This window comes from Mustela nigripes, chromosome 13 (assembly GCF_022355385.1).
Source record: "Mustela nigripes isolate SB6536 chromosome 13, MUSNIG.SB6536, whole genome shotgun sequence".
In the NCBI taxonomy this organism is placed as follows: domain Eukaryota; kingdom Metazoa; phylum Chordata; class Mammalia; order Carnivora; family Mustelidae; genus Mustela; species Mustela nigripes.
In genome coordinates this window covers 127,803,314-127,823,652 of record NC_081569.1, presented here as the reverse complement: position 1 = coordinate 127,823,652, position 20,339 = coordinate 127,803,314, and the positions used below count along the sequence as shown (strand labels likewise).

At 53.3% G+C, this 20,339-nt stretch overlaps 1 protein-coding gene across 5 annotated transcripts in view; it reads left to right on the top strand.

Annotated features, from left to right (window-relative positions):
- Positions 1-20,339, top strand: part of ADCK1 (aarF domain containing kinase 1) — a 122,018-nt gene that overhangs the window by 58,480 nt on the left and 43,199 nt on the right. The gene's annotated exons all lie outside the window — the stretch shown is intronic.

Here is a 20,339-nt window from a genome sequence, read left to right as displayed (position 1 = left end):
CAGCCGAGTTTCCTGTTGAGAGTAGGAGCTAAAGTGCTTGCCGATGTATTGGCTGTGTGACCTTGGGTGGGTTACTTATCTTCTCCATCTCTCATTTTCCTCACCTGTAAAATGGGGACACTGACAGCACATGCCCCACAGCCTGACTGTGGGGGTTAAATGAATTCACAGACGTGGCGCACGTGGAGCCTGTAGGCAGAGAGCAAATGGCCTGCCAATGTTAGCTGCCCTCCTGGAGTTATGCTGGATGCTTTCTATGCCTGAGGAACCCAGATTCGGAGAGTCCTGCAAATGGCAGGGTTGGATCTTCAACCAGGTTCTCTGAGAGCTCGTACGGCTCTCTGTCCTGATACGGCTTTGCTAGTAGAATTCTCCGTTCTCTTCCCTGCTCAGTACCCAGCATTTCATCTGTTGGTCAAGACTCTCCCCTCCAGGGCCTTGGGAGCCTGACCCCTGGGCATCTTAAATCCTACCTGTGCCCCCCACCTTGGTGGGGGTGGTACTGGCAGCTCAGCCTGGCCATGTCAACCATAGCCTTGTCCTGAGGCCATCAGCAGCATCTGCTTTGTGCTATTGGTACCTGGAGCTGACTCCCCAGACAAGGGGTTGAGGACAGCCACGGGTGCCCAGGGTCACGAGTTGGTGGCTGTCCTGTGTTCAGGACCCAGCCCTCTTCCTTGCAGGCTGTCAGCTGGACTTGGCCTCCCTTGCCTTGGAGGAGCTGGGTGTGGACGTATGTGGGGACAGACATGCCCTGGGTTGGACTGGGGCAAGGGACATGGTTGGGGCAGAGGGGCTGGAGGAGCCAGTTTTACCTGGGGGACCTGTGCCTGCGGAAAACTTCCCCTCCTCGGTGACACATGCCTCTGTCTTGTATTCCTTGCTGCCAGTTGTTCCAGCTTCTCCCTGTTGTTCCAGCTTCTCCCTGCCCTTACTTCCTCCCACTGACTGAGCGTAGCTCTCTGCCCAATGCTGTGCCAGCCCCTGGGCGTCCCTGTCCCCTGGAGCTCTTGCCCCTGTCCTTGCACACGGGTAGCGGCTTGGCTGAGGCCAGCTCAGCCTTCACCACCCCAGCTGCTCTGCGCTCTGGAGCTCGGGACAGCCTGGAAGGCTTCGGCTCTTTTTAGATTTGCTTCCCTCGGTCTTCAGCACAACCTTTGTTCTGGCTTCTGGTTCCCCGAGACGGCTGCGGTGTGCGCATTCTGGGAGGGGAGCAGAAGGAGCTGGTGGCCGCCAAGCTGTCTGTGGGGAGCACTGGGGGGCAAGGGAGAGTGATTCCCCTCCTCTGGGCTTCCCAGCAGCTCTCCATAAAAAATACATTTATATTAAAAACATAATGAAGAATAAAAAAACATTTTCCCCCCCAATCATACTGAACATCAAAAGGAGATTTTTATCAATTATGGGAGAGAGATTTTGGCCATAAAATGGTAATTTAACGAGTGGGAGATGGATGGCGGGAAGCATTAATGTCATCCGGGACGGATAGTGTGCTATTAGTCACTGGGGGAGAGACTGAGGTGGCCGCCATGGCGCTGGCTCTTCTTCCCTGGCTGCCTGGTGTCCCTGCCTCCTCCTGAGCAGCTGCCCTGCCCCAGCCCCGAGAAACCTCCTCCTTGGGGGCTGTGCTCCATCTCCAGGGCCCCTTCATTCTGTGGCCCCACAGCTTCCACGTTGCCCTTACCTAGCCTGGGCCACGTCCCTCCTGTGCCTGTGGAACAGAGCCCCCCAGAGAGCAGGTCAGAGCTGTTCCCCTCTCTCTTTCCTGCTCCAGTCTTCACACAGAGACACTCTGGCCCCACGGGGGGTTCACTGCATGCACCCCAAGGCCTGTGCTCTTACTTCCCCTCCTTAACTCAGCAGACCCCTTCTCATCCTTTGAACTCCGGCTCTAACACCACCACCACACTCGTGGACACACGGCCTGAATGCTCGCTGGGTGTCAGACACTGTCTCAGAAGTTTCCTGGAGATCATCTTACTTCTCACTAGGACCCTCTGAGATCAGTCCTAATATTACTTATTTTACAGATGGGAAACTGAGGCATGTTTTCCAGTGAAATCATACCCTTGCCCTCCTCATGTGCCCCCCCCCCCCGCCCCTAGTCAGTATTAGTGGCTCTTTTGTGTTTCCTCTGGGCACTTTCTGTCCTATCACAGCTCTAACACCATTGTTTGTTGCATTCAGATTGATTGTTTTTCCATCTCGAAACTCCCATGGGACTTAGTGTGGGCTCTGCACATAGTAGGTGTTAGAAAATGTGGTTGCATTGATTGCAGAATGACTTTGTGTGCCCCTGTCCCCTTGAAGCCTTCACCGACCTCTTCAGCCAGGTTGGATTGTGAATCAGAGTACTTGGTTTCCCTCTTGTGTCTGTCTGGTCATTTCAGTGTGGGTGTGTGTTCTCGGGGTGGGTGGTCTCCCACTCTCCTTGGGGTTCTGCCCAGTGCCTGGCACACCAGAGGTGCTACTAATGTGTTGTTAGCCGCACGGAGACACTCGGATGCAGGACATCATGGTGTTATGGGTCCTGGAGTTCTCGAGGTGGCCCGCTCTGCGCCTGCCTGGGTCTTGCTTCCAGAATCCCCTGGGGTGTTCCTGTTGGAGCCTGTGGAGGGCTGTGTGAGGGTGTGTCTAGGGCTGTCTCAACTATGAGCTGAGGGCAAGGGCAGGGTCTGTCTTCTGGAGAGAACAGGAGGGTCATTTCCAAGGTAGTTTGGCATATGGTTAATAATAGACTTTGGAGTTAGAGAGCCTTGCATGAATCCCAAATGTTACCAGATTTTCACTGCATCATTAGTTGTTTCTGAGACTTAGTCCTCTCATCTGTAAACAGGGATGATGGCAGAACCTCCACACTAATAGGGCCGTGATGAGGATTGAGTGCTAGGGCCCATCTGGGGCGCACAGTGAATCCTGGCAGCTGTTAGCTCTGGTCGTCACATGCAGAGCTCTTGTGAGGACAAAATGAAGCAGGCACACTGGGACCCTCAATTACATCCAGCACCCCACTGGTGCCTGGGTCTTCCTGTCGGTTGACAAACACTGGCTTTTCTGGTTTGGCCTTCGTCATTCAGTGGCAGGTGCCTTAGACAAAAGTTCCCCAAGAGAATCACGTACTCCTGAGTTGTGATGGTTTAGAAATCGCCCTGTCCAAGGCCTGTGTTTCATTGGCAAGGAAACTGAGGCTCAGAGCGGGAAGTCACTGGCTGGGGTGTTGGTGGAACCAGGACTCAAACCCAGGTCTCCTGACTCCGATGCAGTGTTGTTCATCCTCCTGTTCAGGGCTGGGAGCTTGCTGCCTGGAGTGAGGCCAACACTCAGAGACACGCTGGTCTTGCTGTTGGAGAAACCCAGAGGGGCTCCACTGGCTTTCGCCCTCCATGGGACTTTGTGGCCTCCTGGGGGCTTTGAGGAAGCCCTATTTTCTTAAGTTCATCCCTCATGCTGAGAGGATTCTGGATGTTCTTTGTATCCTTTAGCAAGCCCTCCGACTTGCCAGTGGTTGGGATGATTATACCCATGTGCTCACCGTTCACCTTCAATCCACAGACCAGGCTGTGGTATGTCCCCTTCCCACACCCACCCTCCCACCCCGGCCCTTTAGGCTCTAACCTGTAGGGTCTTGCCCAAACCCAGCCCTCCTCTGAGCTGTGTTGGGCCTGCTCGCTGGAGAAAGTGCCTCAGCTGACAGCAGCCCCGTTTGCAGACTCTGGAAGGTCGGGGGCCACCACCGACTGCGTCGCTCCCTCCGAAAGTACAGATTTGTTGAGCAGCCGATAGGTACTTACCTCCGTGCCAACGCTGTGGGGGATATAGAATGTGTCAAAGCCGTGGCCCTCCCTCCCCAAGCCGGGCAGACAGAACAATTCACAGAGGAAGTAATTACAGAGAACAATTAAGCACTCAGCTGTGGGGCTGGTACAGGAAAGGTTCAGGGGGAAGTTCAGAAGAGGGTTCTTAGAGGAGGTGGCCCTCGGAAGATGAGCAAGATGGAAGGAGCGAAAGCCCGAGGCCATTGGAGGCTGGCGGTGCAGCGTCTCCATGGGACCCAGGAGCAGAGGCGCGGGGCTGGGTGGTGGGGCCCTGTGGTTGGGCTGTGTTAGATCGTGAGGGCTGCTGTGACACGGACCGGCGGCTCAAACCACAGAAATCTGTTGTCTCAGTTCTGGTGGGCAGGAGCCCGAGACCCGGGTGCCCGGGGGTTGGGGAGGGGCGGGTGTACCCTCGGCAGGGAGGGGGCTCTGCTCCCAGCCTCCCCTCTAGCTGTGGGTGGTTTGCTGGCCGTCTTCATCCTTCTTCGGCCTACAGAAGTGCCATTCTGATCTCCGCCTTCATGCTCATCCAGTGTGCTTCCTGTGTGTGTGTCTGTTTCTGTGTCCAAGTTGCCCCCTTTCTTAAGGACACTGTCATATTGGCTTAGCGCCCCCCACCCCCCATGCCAGGGTGACCTCATCTTAACTAATTGCGTCTGCAGTGACACTGTTTCCAAGTAAGGTCACATTCCGAAAGTCAGGTCCTGGAAGTTAGGACCCCAACCTGTGAATATTTGGGGGCCACAGTTCAAGCTGGCTTCGGTGAGGGCATGAGCGCTTTTGCTGGGAACCAGCTGAGGCAAGAGGACTGACATATTGTGTCCTGTGACTATGCTTTGGGCAGGCATGGGGCTGAGTGGGCCTTTTGGGGTGCTCTTCTAGGATTCCTCTCTGTCTCTCATGTTCTTCCTGCAGGCCGGCTCTATTCACAGCTGGTTTCCTCTGTGGGCTGCTGCCCCCGGCAGCGCTCAGCCTCACCTTTTCCCGGGCTTGCCCCAAGCAGGGTCTTACCCTCCTTCCTGTCCCAAACACTCCACTTTCCTTTTACGAAATTCTGGATCAGGACTCTGCCCAACTGAGCCTAAGTCAAGGGTTGTGCTGGGTGGAATGGTGTCCCCCCACACTCCTCCACCTCATTCCTGTCTTCCTAGAACCTGAGAATATGAAATGAGGTATTTGCAGCTGTAATTCGGTAACTTAAATTGATAGTGCATTGGGGTGGACCCTACATCCGGCCACTGGTGGCCTTGCGAGGGAGCCATGCGGCGGCGGCAGTAGAGATGGGATGCCACTGCAAACCGAGGAGATGCCAAGATCGCTGGCAGCCGCTGGGAGTTAGGAAGAGCCGGGAAGGCTCCTCCCTGGGGCCTGCAGAGGGGATGCAGGCCCACCAGCACCTTGATTTCAGATGGCTAGCCCCAAGAACAGGGAGTCAATACATTTCTGTTGTTTTAAGCACCTGTTCGTGGTGATTTGTTATAGTCGCCCTGGGAAATACACACATCCCTGGCCACTCATGGAGGCCGGAGAAGGTGGGGTCTGTCAGAAGATACCATCCTTCTCATTTAAACCCCAAGGTGACAGGTGGGGTGGGGTGGGAAGCAGTAGGGCAGAACGTAGCCTAAAAGATGTTCATGTCCTCAGATGATAATGGCAGGAGACTTTCTGTTTGGTACTTGCCAGGTAGTACACACAGTGGCTGTCTGTTTTATAGATATTGTTTCTAATGGTTACAATAACTCGACAGGTTGGTAGATTTTACCCTTCCAGTTTTCCAAATGAGGAAGCTGGGGCTCTGGTAGGTTAAGCAGCAGCCTCCGTCTCCTAGCTAGAAGAGGCAGAGCCCCCGCTTTGAGCACTGTTGCCTGAGCCCTCACCCCTCCCACTGTGCAGCTGCCGCCCCCGAGGATAGCCTGGTTTCTGGAGGGCGAGACAGTGGGGGTAGGGTTGTAGCACTGGATCTTGATGTGCAGGCTTTAGGGCGTCACCATGGGCCCCAGATCTTAGAACTGTGTTCAGTCTGATCAGCTGATAGTGTCTGTATATGTGTGTGCATGCACACGTGTGTGTGTGTGTGTGCGTGTGTATGTGTGCGTGGGCCTCTGCGGCTGATTTTTGGGCAGAGTCCGCCAACAGTGCAGGACAGCTGGAGGGGTGCAAGGCAGGAGCCGTGCCAGGAGGCTCTTTCCTTCTTCCACATCTGGTCAAGGTGAACTCTTTCTTTTGAGCCTATTTGTGCTGTTTCCTGGAGCTGGGGCGTGGCCAGCTTTTCTCACCGCTGCCTGGGTTGGCACTCAGAGTGGCACTCAGAGTGAGTGTACCTGACTGGGCAGTGGGGTCAGGAGGCGACAAGTCAGAGATGGAGAGCCACAGCCACTGCTCTAGAAGGAGTGGCCCTGACAGCTGGCCCTCTGCCCTTGGGACTGCCAAGTCAACCACGGGTGGGGTCCTTATCTTCTCCTTGCATGAACTCATGGCATGCCTTCCCTCCCGTAAGGGGAGGGGTGGGTCTCTTCTTGCAGACTGCTCAGGGTTGGGGTGGGCAGCGTGGGCAGGGTGGGTGTGATTGCTGGGGCTCCGATGGCTTCTTCCCATGTCCAGGTGAGCCAGAGGATGTTCTTTCTTTACTGGTGACGGTTGGGGCAGAAGCAATGGTTTGGAGTCCCGGATCCCACAGTGTCTAAGAGGGAACATGATCGCCGACCTTAGCGGGATGCTAACCACGTGGGAGGTGCTCATCCCGGCCGGGCACTCCCAGGAGACGACTCCAAGGACAGGATTCTGGTGGGAGTGGTTTTGTGGGAAGCTCAGGGGCAGCCAGGAGGGAAGTGGGAGCGTGGTTCAGGAAGAGAAGGGCCTTAAACCCGCTCCCGCCATAGGGACACAGGGAACTAGTGTCCAACACTCACTTTAAAATCATCCAACCCAGAAAGCCTCTGCCTTTGGCTCAGGTCATGGTCTCAGGATCCTGGGATTGAGCCCTGCATTGGGCCCTCTGCACCTTGGGGAGCCTGCTTCCTCCTCTCTCTGCCCACTTGTGATCTCTGTCTGTCAAATAAATAAAACCTTTAAAAAAAAAAATCTTAAAAAAAAAAAAATCATTCCAAGGGCCAAGGGAGAAGGTTGGGTGTTTATACACCAGCTTCCTACCTTCACAGAGATGGTAGCTCCTGAGGGCTGCGAATTTCTCCAGATGGAGAAAGAGCCCCCCTGGGAGCAGACGAAAATGCTGATGTTGCAGGAGGCAGCAGGGGAAAGATCTGAAGGGATGGATGGGTGCGGCAGGTGTGGCGCAATGGTGCCCCCTATAATCCCCAGAGCTGCCGTGTGGCGCAGTACTAGCATCCAAGTCAAGGCCAGAGAGGTTGTGACACGTGTCTGAGGTTGCACAGAGATAGGAGGTTGAGTCGGGAGCAAAACCAGGGCTGACTGCAGATTACAAGGTCCTAAGCCTCATGTTCTCTTGCTCTCTGGAAGGAGCCCTGGGCCTTTCCCCAGGTTTCCTGTCCTAGCAGTTTATGGCTTCTCCCGGCATTCCCAAGTGGGAGGTGGGACAGACAGATGGGGAACCCCTGCAGGTCAAGGAACTGCCTATTGTTTTGTCCTTCCCTGGGATGCGTTAGATGTTTTCAAATACACATCCTTGTTTTAGTATATGTGCTGCCGAAGCAAGCATCACATCCTCGTTTTAGTCCTCACAAATTGAGGTGAGTTAGGTGTCCTTTCCTGGTTTTCCCCAGTCACAGCTTACTCAGCTGTAACGCTAAATAACTTACTCAGGATCACACAGTAGGACAGCAGCTCAGCTGGAACCGAACCTGAGTGTTACCTGACTGTAGAGACATAGCACGCTCGAGTCCCACAGGCTGCTGTAGGACGTGTGGGACAGGAAGGGCCTGAGAGACCCAGTGTGCACCCAAGGGCCGCACTCTTTCCCCTAACAATGCATCAGCCCACCATCTTGCCTTTGGCCCCGGCCCGGCTCTGGATCTTTGTTGCCTCAAGGGCCAGTCACACGGCTGAGGAAGTGCTCGAAGAAGCACGTGGCGAGGTCGGTTGGCTCTTCTCCTCCTTCTCACCTCTGGAAAAGATGCCGCCCCTCTGTGCTCGCAGGTAGGGGGCTAGTGATGGGGATGAGGGGCAGTCTGCCCTCCCGACTACCTTCTGAGAGCTGGGCCTTTCTGCAGGGAGGAGTCCTCTCTCTCCGCCGGGTCCAGGTCCCCACGTGTGGTCTACCTGCTGCAGCTCCTTGGCAGCAGAGAGAAGCAAGCCAGCCACGTCGGGCTGATTTATGTTCATCGTTGGAACAATAATGTTTAATCTGGAAAGGGCTAATCAATTTTTTATGCTGATTATGAATAGGCCAGCTGTGCCTGCTTCTTTATTCATGGGGCTGGAGGAGCCGGCCCGTGTCCCAGGCTGGGTTCCCGTGGTGGTTTCTGCTGGGGGAGGCCCTGCTCTGTGGCCCGGCCTGTGCCACTTTGGTGGTGTCTCCTTGTTTGTGCGCCTGTGTCACCGGGAAGGGTAAGCCAACGCTGGGTGGGGAGCCAGACTTGGGTGTGTGTGTGTGTGTGTGTGTGTGTGTGTGTGTGTGTGTAGGGAGGCTGGTGTGGGCTGGGGCACTGTCATAGGAGTACAGAATGGAAAGTTAAGAGTTACAGAATCATAGAATTAGGAAGGCTCCCAGGGACCAAGGACTCTAACACCTCCCTTTACCAAGTGAGGAATTTAGACCCAGAGAAACGGAAGCAACTTCCCTAAGGTCACGGGGCTGGTAATGGCAGAGGTGGGACGCGAACCCTAGTTCCCTCACTCAGAATGCAGAACTTGGCCACTTTAGTTGAGTCACTGACTTGCCCCACAACTCTGACTCCTGGGCAGCTTTGGTTTAGGGACAGAAAGAGCTAGAGACAGCTCAACAAGAGGTCAGGACGAGATGAGAGAGTCATCTGTGGTTTCAGCTACAGCTCTCAGGTGCTCTCGGAATCCACAGTAGGGTCATAGAGAGGGGGGATTTGGAGTCTTCTGGAGAAGGCAAAACCTGAGCAGGACTTGAGTGCTGTCAAAAGGAGAACAAGCTGAAGGGCCTAGAGAGGGCATCTTGGACAGGAGGAATGGCCTGAGCTGAGGACGTGGTCTCTGGTGGGCATCACCTCGGGCGCAGGTTGGGGGCTGTGCCTGACCCTGGAGAGACTGGAGGGGGCCTGTGCTGCCTGGGCCCAGGGATGGGTCTGGGAACATGGGGCCCTGGGCCAGGTGAGGGCAGGGGCTCAACTTGAACGGCTTGGCTGTCCCGCAGGTGTGATTTTGGACCCTTTACATCTTGTCCTATTGGACATCACGAGTCATTTGTCTGTTTATTTATTGGCTCAGCCCATGTTTGTTGGACTTCGGTCATGTGCGTGCCAGGGGTTATGTAGCTGGACAAGCTGCCACCGCAGTCTTTGATCGAATTGTAGGGGAATGGCAGGATGTTACACAAGTGACCAGAAGAATAAAAATGTAAAAACACCCATGATAAATGCCACAAGGGAAAAGTAGAGGGTGCTCTGCGTTTAGAAGGCTGGAGGGGGGGGGTCTTTCTGAGGGCTAAGTGGTGATTAAACTGAGACCAGGAAGGGTTAGGAGAAGGAGGCAGAGGGAACAGAATGCAGAGGCCTCAGGTGGGAAAGAGCATGGATCCATCTGGGGACAGAAGGGAGTGGTGGTAGCAGGTAGAGAGATGCTGGAAGATGCAGCTGGAGATGTGCATTGGGCTCACCCGGGGGCCCAAGTTCAGCAGCCAGTGTTGGGCTCTCTGGAGAGAGTGGCACCATCCACAGTGGCCTGCACAGGGACCAGGGCTGGGACCTGGAGACAGTTACCAGGCACTTGTGTTCATCTGGACAAGTGGGAGGGTCTGTGGGGGAGGGAAGGGCAGGGAACACTTGGCTCCCAGGACGCTGGCATGATCAGTGAGGGTCCCCCGAGAATAGACATGGTGCTGAGGGGGCTGGTGGGGTTGCATGAGCTGCTCACCCCACTGGCAGTTTGGGGAATGCTTTTTCTTTTCTTTTCTTTTCTTTTTTTAAAGATTTTATTTATTTATTTATTTGACAGAGAGAGAGATCACAAGTAGGCAGAGAGGCAGGCAGAGAGAGAGAGAGAGGAGGAAGCAGGCTCCCTGCCGAGCAGAGAGCCCAATGCGGGACTCGATCCCAGGACCCTGAGATCATGACCTGAGCAGAAGGCAGCGGCCCAACCCACTGAGCCACCCAGGCGCCCCGGGAATGCTTTTTCTGAGGGGCTGGGCTTTGCCCAGTGGACCCCTTTCTCTTTAGAGTCAGTGGTCAGAGAGATGGAGAGTCTATGTGGGACTGAGCAGTTTGGGGTTTGGCATTGAGAGGCTGAGTCTGGCATTGGGTTCCTGGTTTCCAGACATTAAAAAAAAAAAGTCCTCAGCACCCTGATCTAAGGAGAGTTCTGAGAGAGAGAGAGAGAGTATGATTGTCCCCACAGCCAGGCTTATAGGGGAGGCTGTTCCTCCCATAGCTGGAGCACCTCCTGCAAATGACCATCACAGGACTATGTCTCCCTGGGGACCCTACTGCTCTCCCATCTTTGCTGTGTGAGCCGATGACTGGTGGTTTTGTGTGAGGTCGTAAAGGAAACTGAGCTTCTTGGGAAGAGGCTGGTTTTAGGATTTGACCTGGGGCCTGGGAAGGAATACCGTGTAAGAGGCCGCCGGGGGAGTGGAGGACACCTGCACAGGCGGGACTGGTTCTCGGTCTCATCACCTGGCACGGAACCAGAACTGTGATGTGCCTTCCTGGTGCCGTGGCTTGGGGTTCTCACGTGACCCATGTTTGCACACTGTGCGTGCAGCCCCCGTCCGCTCCCCAGCCCTCTAGCCTCAACATTGCCCTGGGAAATGCAGCGAAAGAATGAAACAGACCCATCCTGAGAGTGATACGCTCGTGCTCCGCATCAGCGGTCAGCAGGCTTCTTCCTCGTGGAGGCCTGGGTTCGGGTCCTAGCCCTGCTGTGACAAAGAGCACGGCTTTAGTGGCCTCAGACAAGATAGTGGCCTCAGACAAGAGAGTTATAATCTTCCTGTTCTGTGGGCCAGAAAACCTCAAATTCAAGGGTTGGCTGGGCTGCATTCCTTCCAGCAGCTCTCGGGGAGAGTCTCTTGCCTTGTCCGGCTTCTGGAGGCTGCCCGCGTTCCTCAGCGTGTGGCCCTGTCCTCCTCGTCCCAGCCAGCCTCGTGGCGTCTTTCAGTCTCTCTCTCTCTCATTCTTTCACCTTGCCTCCCTCTGTCATACTTGCTGCTCCCATTCTGACCCTCCTGTCTCCCTCTTACAAGGACCGGGTGATTCCCTTGGGCCAGATAGTCCTCCAGGCTGCTCTCCCCCTCTGGGTCGCCTTTGAGGACTGGGACATAGACATCTTTGGGGGGCCATCTCTCTACCCACCATTGGGCCAGCTGGTAAATATTTGAGGTTTTTTGGGCCAACCAGTCACTGTCACAGCTGCTTACCTCTGCTGTGCCAACGTGGGAGAAGCCACAGACGTGTGATGAATGGGTGGGTTGTGTCCCAGTGAAAGTTCATTCAGGGACACTGACGTTGAATTTCATGTAGTATTCATGTATCAGAAAATACTGTTCTTTTGGTTTTTTTCCAAACATTTAAAATGTCAAAAAAGTATTCTTAGCTGGTGGGCTGTATACAAAAACAGGCATGGGCCTGGTTTTGGCCCAAGGGCCATCGCTTGCTGCCCCCTGCTCTAGATGCCTAATACCCTTTAACACTTAGGAAAGCACCCTTGCAAAATGAGTGTTGTTATCATCACTCCCATCTTGCAGAAGTTAATGGACCCAAGCCGCACGGCTGCCTGTCGGCAGGTAGGGCTGCTCACACCAGAGCTGGTGTTCTTTACCCCCCCTCGCTTTGCCAGGTCAGCCAGGCGTGCATGTAATGACCTCAGAATTTAGACTTTCTCTTCCCTGTAGATCCTGAAGGTCTGGGTTTGCCCCCTTTAAAAATCTCTGGGCGCTGCTTCTGTTACATGCAAAGCGAATCTGGAAAACTTCTTACTTGGGTGTTCTAGGAAGATCGCCAGGGCTTGGGTACCTGAGCCCTCGGATTTGGGGCTCCGGGGCATAGGAACATAGCTTAGGCTCATTTGCCGTGTGACATTTTGCCACCTGTCCCAAGGCTAGGGAAGTCTATCCTGACAGGAAATGGTGCCGCCGTAAGCAAGGGCGCCTTCTGAGACGTGTGTGCGCCACCGTGGCCGGGCTTCCCCCCCACCCGCACAGCCCCGCCATGGGCACGAGCTGCAGGTGAGGACTCCTCCCCCAGGGGGAGATCTGGAGGGCCCAACTCAGCCTGGATTCTGGGGTGGGAGTTGTTGGCCATCTTCTTTCTGGCTCTCACTTCCCTGTGTCTTGTTCCCCTTGCGTATGGTTTCCACAAGCCCTTCCCGCTGCCTAGATGTCTCCTCCTTCCTTCATCTGGTTCACTGCCTCTTCAGATCTCAGTTCTTTGTCACCTCCTCCAAGAAGTGCTCCCTGACCAGGTTTAATCCTCTGAACACAGGCTCTTACGGTATCAGCTACTTCTCCCTTCATATCATGTATCAAAGTTGGCCATTTACCTTTTCCTTTGATTACTTGATTAATGCCTGTCTTGCCACTGGACTTCAATTTCCAGTGGTGACTCCAGAGCGGGGGTAGCTGAACCTGATTTGGACCCAGGCCCCACTGAGGCCCTGGTGACTAGCACAGTGCCTTGCTTATATTAGTCACATAAGCACTGGATGGATGAATAAACGAGTGGCATTTAGCGAACGTGCTCTTCTCTACAAAGTGGAGGCTGTTGTATCTCCTCTGTCCAACCTCAAGAAGGCCGAGAGCACTTAGGAGCACTTTGAGGGCGACAAACAGTATGCAGCTGTAAGAAAGTATGTTCGGTTGAGCATTTAGTCTCTGTTGAGCAAAGATGTCCTGACATCCCTTATACCAAACCAAACTCAAGTTCAAGGAAGAGGTACTAAGTTCTCACCTAGGTAGGTTGCCATAGAGAGGGGACGGAGCTCCTGGCCCCACCTGTCTCTCACTCATGTGCTGGGGGGTAAGCACTGGCTCTCAGGCACCCCATGGTTCCAAGGATGGCTCACTGCTTCTACACGGTGATCACCCCACAGATAACCTACGTAGGCCAGGTCCTGGCTTGTGAGGCATCCTGGCTTCATACTGCACCTCATTCCGCACAATTTCTTCTATCCCGGAGATCTCTGTCACAGGCAGAGACAGAGACACGTCACCCAGGGAGGCTGTACAAGTTATTAAGATGGGGATGTTGAAAGATTAGATTTATGACAGCCAACGGTGGATTATGAAGAATAATTTATCAAATGTCAGTGCCTGCAGCCTACAATTTACAGAAGGTTTGCTTAAGCTGAGGAGATCTGATTGGATTGCCTCCACCCCCACCTCTAATGAGTGACAGATCTAATGGATGGCTTCCCAGGCTGGCCAACCACACTGGGTGTTTATCTGCTTTTTATTAATCATTATTATCACAACATTTCCATAGAGTCCTTCCAACTGCAAGTCTCGAAGTGCCCAGCACCCGCCAGGTTCCCTCAGCTACCCTGAAGGAACTGTAGCCACCTCTGGGAAGTGCGTTCACTCCTCCGAATCATCTGGAAGGCCCAACGTCCTCTCACCAGGAAGAGGTTAGGGAAAATTGAACCTCACTCATTCACTAAGAAATACTTACTGAGTACCAGTGATGTGCCAGGGGCCTTGCATACAGTGCTGAGCAAAAATGGAAAAAGTCTGTCATTTAGAAGGGAAAAGGGAGATCCAGCAAATATAAGTCAGGGCAGAGTGCAGCTGTGTTCCTTGCTCTCCAGAAGAGCACCCTGAATTCTGAGGACATACACGTATTACCTCCTCCTCCTGAGGAGGTAATCGTTGCTCTGTGATTTGAAGGGGGAGATGGAGCAGGATCAGACTCGGTGGCTTGGGTTAAGGATTTTGGCTCTGGTAGGCTGAGTGGTTTAAAAAGTGGTTTAAACGGAGAGAAATGACATGACCAGTTTATGTTTGGAAGACTCACTTTAGCTACCTGTGGAGGATAGATTGGAGGAGAAAGGAATACGGTGGCTTTTACTCAAGGACAGAATAGAACTGAGAGCCTAGAATTGCTGGCTCTTCGTCCAGTGCTCTTTTTATTATACCACTCTGTCCTCTTTATGGAGGCATTAAATGGGCATCCAGTATTCCTGCCAGAATTATCAGGGCTCTTTCATAGGCCATATTCTAGACACTTCATGTGTGTTATTTAATATGATGACTCTGTGAGGTAGGGATTAGAATTCCCATTTTACAGATGAGGAAGCTGAGGCACAGATGGGTCATCGTCTTGGTAACTGACCAAGCCAGCACAGCATGGAACCAAAATCTGAGCCTGGGAAATCTGACCCAGACCTGGCACTGGAATTACCATGCCCTATTTCTCAGGTCCTACTGTGCTGGCCAGCTGGTGGGCATTCTCAGGGAATACACCCACGGCTTTGGGGTGTGACTGCTCCTGGCTTCTTGCTTCTCTGCCAGTCGCTGGTCACTGTACTGTGGGAGGAAGGACACTCAGTCTGAACCGTGATGCCCTTGACAGAGCCAGGCGCGTGATTATCCTGTACCTAGAGGCTCTTAGCACATTGGTAACAGCTGAGGCTTATGCCAGCCTCCTCGTGCAAATTTAGAGAGCGGCACTATTTTATAATTTCTGTGGTTGACCCTTGTCAAGAAAGGCCTCAGGTTTTGCTGCTGGCCCTTCGTTCTTTCTTCCCAGCTAGGCAATAGCAATAGCTAGTGGCTCTGCAGAACGAATAGTTTGATCTTCCAGAACCCCAGAGAGAACACAGATTCTATGGAAGACAGGGACTCTGTTAATTAATAATTATTCTCATTATTATCTGTATTATAATAAATTGCTCTGTGTGGGAAACCGGAGGTGGGGTAGTCCCACCTTGAGGCAGGGCACCTGTTGAGTGGGGACAAAGAGACACTTGGGTGCCTTGGTCCCCCCACCCCCCACGACTTCCCAGGGTCTACATCATGATATGGGAGGTCTCTTCTTCTGATCTTGCCAGAAAGTCCCACCAGGGTTGGGTGAATTGGCACTGGGTTGGGGGGGCACTGTCGCCAGCAGGCCCTGTTAAAATGCAAGTATGTTTTCTAGAGGCGGTTACCTTATTTTCTGGATGGCGGTCTCCTCATGGCCAGAGATGATGTCTGTGTTGTTGGCCCATGTACCCAGCATGGTTTCTGTCATGTGGCAGGCCTGCAGGTACGTGTTTGCTGACTGGACTTGAGCTACGGAGTGGCAGATCGGTTTCATTTCCTGTATTAACTCTGGGCAGTTGGTAGTGGCAGCCCAGAGCACTGTGTGGGGAGAGATGCTGAGGCAGCATCTGGGCCCACAGCAGAAACAAATGCTGTGATCAATTAGTGATGTCTGGCATGGGTGTGCGTGGGGTGTAGTAGTTAGCTGTTGCTGCAGAGCAGATTACCTGCAAACAATAAGCACTTGACACAGTACAGTTTCTGTGGGCCAGGAATGTGGGCATGCCTTCCTGGGTGGTTCTGGCTCCGTCTCTGTGAGGGTGGAGTCAAGCTCCGGGCAGGGGGCTGCAGTCATTCGAAGGCCTGAGTGGGGGAGGAGACTCTGCCTCCAAGATGATTCACTGTGGGCAGAAGGCCTTGCTTCCTCATCCCTGGACCTCTCCGTGCACTGCTTGAGTGTCCTATTGGCATGGTGGCTCACTGCTGCGGGAGTGCGCTCTCCGGGAGAGGACAGGAAGGTGTCACAGTGACGTCTCGGAAGGCATGCCCTAACTTCCTCTTTGTGCTGCGGTCATGGCTCTAGCTCACACTCAGGTGGGCAGTGGGCTGCACCTCACAAAGGGAGGGGTATGTAAGCACCTGTGGATATATTTTAAAGCGGCTGCAGGAGGGATGAGAGGGCATGGGTCACCTAGTTGCTGTCAGTGTCAGGTGTTTCTTAGAAGGAGCAGGAATGACCCTGAACAGGTGGGATGCAAAACCAGGCATGTTTAAATGGAAGGAGCAGGAATTGCAGCTAAGTGAGATAGCAGCTGGCGAGGTGACGGTGAGATGGAGGGGTGCCAGCGGCAGGTCCCTGCAAAACGGTGCTGGGAGGAAGGGGTGGATTTCCAGCAGAGGCATATGGGAAGTGATGGTGGGTTTTCTGCTCAAGGCAGGCAGTCCGGACTTTGCAGAGTCCTAGGAGGCTGGAGCTATCTTATCAGCTTCAGGCTGGGGGTGGGGAGTGGGGCAGGTTCACTCCAGCTACTCCATTAATACGGGGACTTGTCGCTCTCCCCATCAGACTGTGGTGGATGGCTGAAGGCCCCCCTCCCCCGCCCCCGCCAGCCAGGCGTGGGGACAGGGGCATCTCTAGACCTCAAGAGCCAGGTGTTGTTTGCTGCTGATGCCATGGTAACCTGCCCCAGGTGCCCTGGGCTGTCTTCCCAGCTCCTAAGTGGGAACTGCCTGGCCTTGGCAGCTAGGCCTGGACTTGCCTGTTTTGAGGCAAGCTCCTATCTGTTCATCTGCAGCCATCCAGTTCTGGGTTTGTCAGATTTGTTGGCATCATCTTATGTCAAGGATATTTGAGGGAGTATATCCAGAAGATATATCCAGAGTATATCCAGAAGTCTGATGTGCATTACTCTGGGGACAGCGGGATGGAATATTTGAAATTGGGCCATCTTGGAAAATCCAGGACATCTCTCTTCCTGGGGCTGGTGAGGGGCCTGAGGCTGGCTGGCGGATGGAGAGACTTAGTGAAACTCCTTCCAGGAGTCATATTATGGCTTTTACAGAAGATCCTGACTTCCCATTACATTATTTTGGGTGAAACGAGGACCCTGGCCAGTGCTTGGCTGCCCAGTGTGGCCTTTTGGAAACATTGACCAGAAAACTGGCTTCGTGGGAAGCTGTAGAGCTAATTTTCTGGAGCTTCTTCCTCTTGGCCCTGTATCTGGCTCTAAAATCACGTGGTCTAGGTTTCCTGGGCCCCAGCTGATGCCAGCCTGCTGGTCTTAACCTGAGCCGTGGGGTGTGTGCGTGTGTGTGACACATTTCTTCTTGCCCTCCTGATGTTTTCTGCTCATAAAAAAACAAACACCACCTCCCACTTTTACACACATGCGCGTGCGTGCGCACACACACACGCAAACATAGACACACCCTGAAAAACCAGACCATACAGAGCTAGAGAAACTTTTTTCCTGATTATTTTTCCTTTTCTAGACAGGGACATCGATATATTTGAATCATGGGCCGACAGTAATTAAAAAGCACATAACCAGTCATTTTAAAATGCAGCTGTTTTACTTAATTGATTTTGTCGCCAGACCCAGAGGAAAAAAAGAGGAACGGGGGAAAGACAGGCTTAGAAGGGGAGACAGGTTTCTGCGAGCGACTGGAGGCAGCCGAGGGCCCTGCTTGAATCTAATTGCTGCCCGTGCTGCAGTTGGTTTCTGCTAATGGCTTTCTGCTCAGAGGGCTGGGGGTTGGGGCCCGAGGGGAGGGGCAGCGTTGGTGTCAGCTGCACGGGGGGTATAATTCTGCTTTCGGGACAGGGTCTATTTTTCCTTACTATCTATCAGCGTAAAGTACTTCCACTGAGCACTTTGAATCAAGGTTCCATTTAGAGATACTTTATTCATATTTAATTACAGGCTGCAGCACCAATCTTTAATTACCTTTTTTATAAGCCAGCTAGGAACATTCACTAGCAATCAATTATTTGTGTGTGTGTGTGTGTGTGTGTGTGTGTGTGTGTAAGCACAGGAGGGTGTGGGGGTGTGACTTGCTTCCTGATAGAGGGGAAAGGATGGCTGCAGGGGCCCTGGGGAGGTGGTGGGTGGGCAGGGGTGGGGTGGGGAATCTGCCCAAGAGGTTCCCTGTGCAGATTGGGTGGTGCATTTCCCATGCCTCTCTTTGCTGCCACTGGTCAAGCTGGGATTAGCTGGCAGGTCCTCACAGCTGGGGCCTCTTTCAGGGTGCTGTGTTGGCACCTGGGCTGAGCTCCAGACCCCCTGCCTGCTCTGGTGGAGACAGGGAATGGTGGGAGGCCCCCTTCTCAGTCCCCGGGGATATGGCAGACCGGGCTTCCTCTTACCCAGGAGATGGGGAAATGCTTGCCTCAGCCCTTTCCTTCCTTCACCTCTCCCTGGAGTGCTCCTGGCAGCTGTTCTTGCCACACAGCCCTAGTGATGCCATGTCACTCTTCAGTTGCAATGACTCTGCAACGTTCCTGCAATGACACTGGTTTGAAGCCTGGCTGTCCTTCTTAGGAAACGAGCCAGTGTTCCCAGGGAGCCACGTGGAGGCTTGGGGTGAGGAGTAGAGTCAAGTGACCCCCCAAGTCCTTTTGCAGTGGGCAGAGGGGGCCATTCCAGCTGTCTGGGAAGGTCTGAGTTTGCAGATCTGCTCCAGAAAGCATTCTCCTTGGTGCTCCTTCAGGAACAACCAGAGGGTTTCTAAAGGCAGTTCTTGCTCATTTCATTACGTAATGGCTTGGAATGTTGCTGAAGTCTACCTCCCTTCTATTCCTGGATCCCTGTCCCAGCAGGAGGGCACTGAGGGGAGGGGCGAGGGGAGGGAAAGGAACTCACACTTATTGAGCCTCTTGGGGGTGCCTGGCACCATGCCTATGTTTCTTTCGTCTAACCCAGATGGGGCCTGAGAACTCTCAGTCAGAGCCCCTTCATCCTTGTGTGACAGAAAACAACTCAAACTGACTTAAGCAAAAAAGGGAAGTATAGGGTGCGTCTTCAGGCATGGCTAGATCAAGGGGCCCAACCTTGCTGACCAAGATTTTCTCTATCTCTTGGCTCTGCTTTCCTCTTTGTTGCTACCCTGGGATTCCTAGTAGCTCTAGACTTCAACTTTTACCTTCAAGTTCAGCAGAGAGAAAGAATCTTTTCTCCCACAGTTCAAACAAAAGTGAAACAGTTGAGTCTGATTAGATCAGTTGGGTGGCATGTACATCTCTGAACCCATCAGTGTGACCCAGGGTATTCAAGTTTCTGATTGGCCAGGCTGGGGTCTCACACCCACTCTGGTGTAATGGGTAGAGTCCACCTGGGTAAATCCCACACAGGACATGTGCTTTTACATTGGGGGCCTTTAGACTAGGAAGGGTGTGGGAGCCGGAAGGTCCATCCTTGAAAAGGAAGAAAGAGTTGATTCAGTTCCTCTCCAAGGGATTCAGTCTTTCAACAGATATGTACTTGCCACAAGGTAGTTCCGGTGCTATTCTTTTTTTTTTTTTTTAAGATTTTATTTATTAGTGTGTATGAGCAGGGAGAGCACCAGAGGTAGAAGCAGACTCCCCACCGAGCAAGAAGCCCGGCTCGGGGCTGGATCCCAGGACCTTGGGATCATGACCGAAGCCGAAGGCAGATGCTTAACTGACTGAGCCACCCGGGTGCCCCTCTGGTGCTATTCTAAGCGCAGGGAATTCAGCAGCTAGTAAGACAGACAAAAAATCTCTGCCCACCTGACGGTGATGTTCTAATGGGATCTACAGGGATGGTGGTTCTTTTGTTCTCCCAAGCCAAGCCCAAGTCCAGGATAAAGGGAGAGACCTAGGATGATTGATGTGGGGACAATCTGGTCCTCAGGGAACCTCGAACTCAGGAGGGAAGGAAAAAGACAAGTGTGTGGTTGGGGAAGGGTGGGAAGAAGTAGGCATGGGGAGGGGCCCAAATAAAAACCCAGTGAAGAAGAAGGAGGCTGGGGAAGCCAATCCGTACCCATCTTCCGAGACAGAGAAGTGTGGGCCCCTCCCGTGTGGCTTGGACCTTTGGCTTCTGAAGGATGTTGATAAATGGGATGGAGTGTAGTGAAAGCTACGAAAATGATGACAGGGCTGGAGGGAGTGATTTATGAGGGAGATTAGCAAGGTGTCGGCGCAGCCTCGTAAGCAGAGCAATGGGATGATGGCTGAGGGTCGTCTGACGGCTGAAGTCCAAGGAGAGGAGGGGGCCTCAGGGCAGGAGAGGGTGTCTGATGCAGAAGGGGCCTGGGGGAGGTAGGGGCATGGATAGATGGGCCTCAGGGTGAGAGCCTGGGGGACGGGAGAAGGAGGACCACGGGACTAATCCTGTGTGGACACATTCATGTGTGTGTGTGTGAGAGAGAGAGAGAGTGAGAGAGAGAGAAGGAGAGAGAATATGTCTGGACCTTCTAGGATTGGAAAGCTGTATAGGGATTTCAAAAAGTGGGGGGAGGGTCAGAATTTCAGCCTTGGACATTTTTACAAAAGGCTTTTGGGTTTTTTTTTTTTTCCCATCTGGTAAAATATTACCACCTGGACCGTGTAGGTGCGATCCCTCAAGTCACAAAGACTTTTTTCCCTTCAGGAAAATTTGGTTTGGCATTTTTAAAAGGGAAGGAGGGAAGGAAGAAAGGAAGAGAAGACAGAAGAGAAAGGA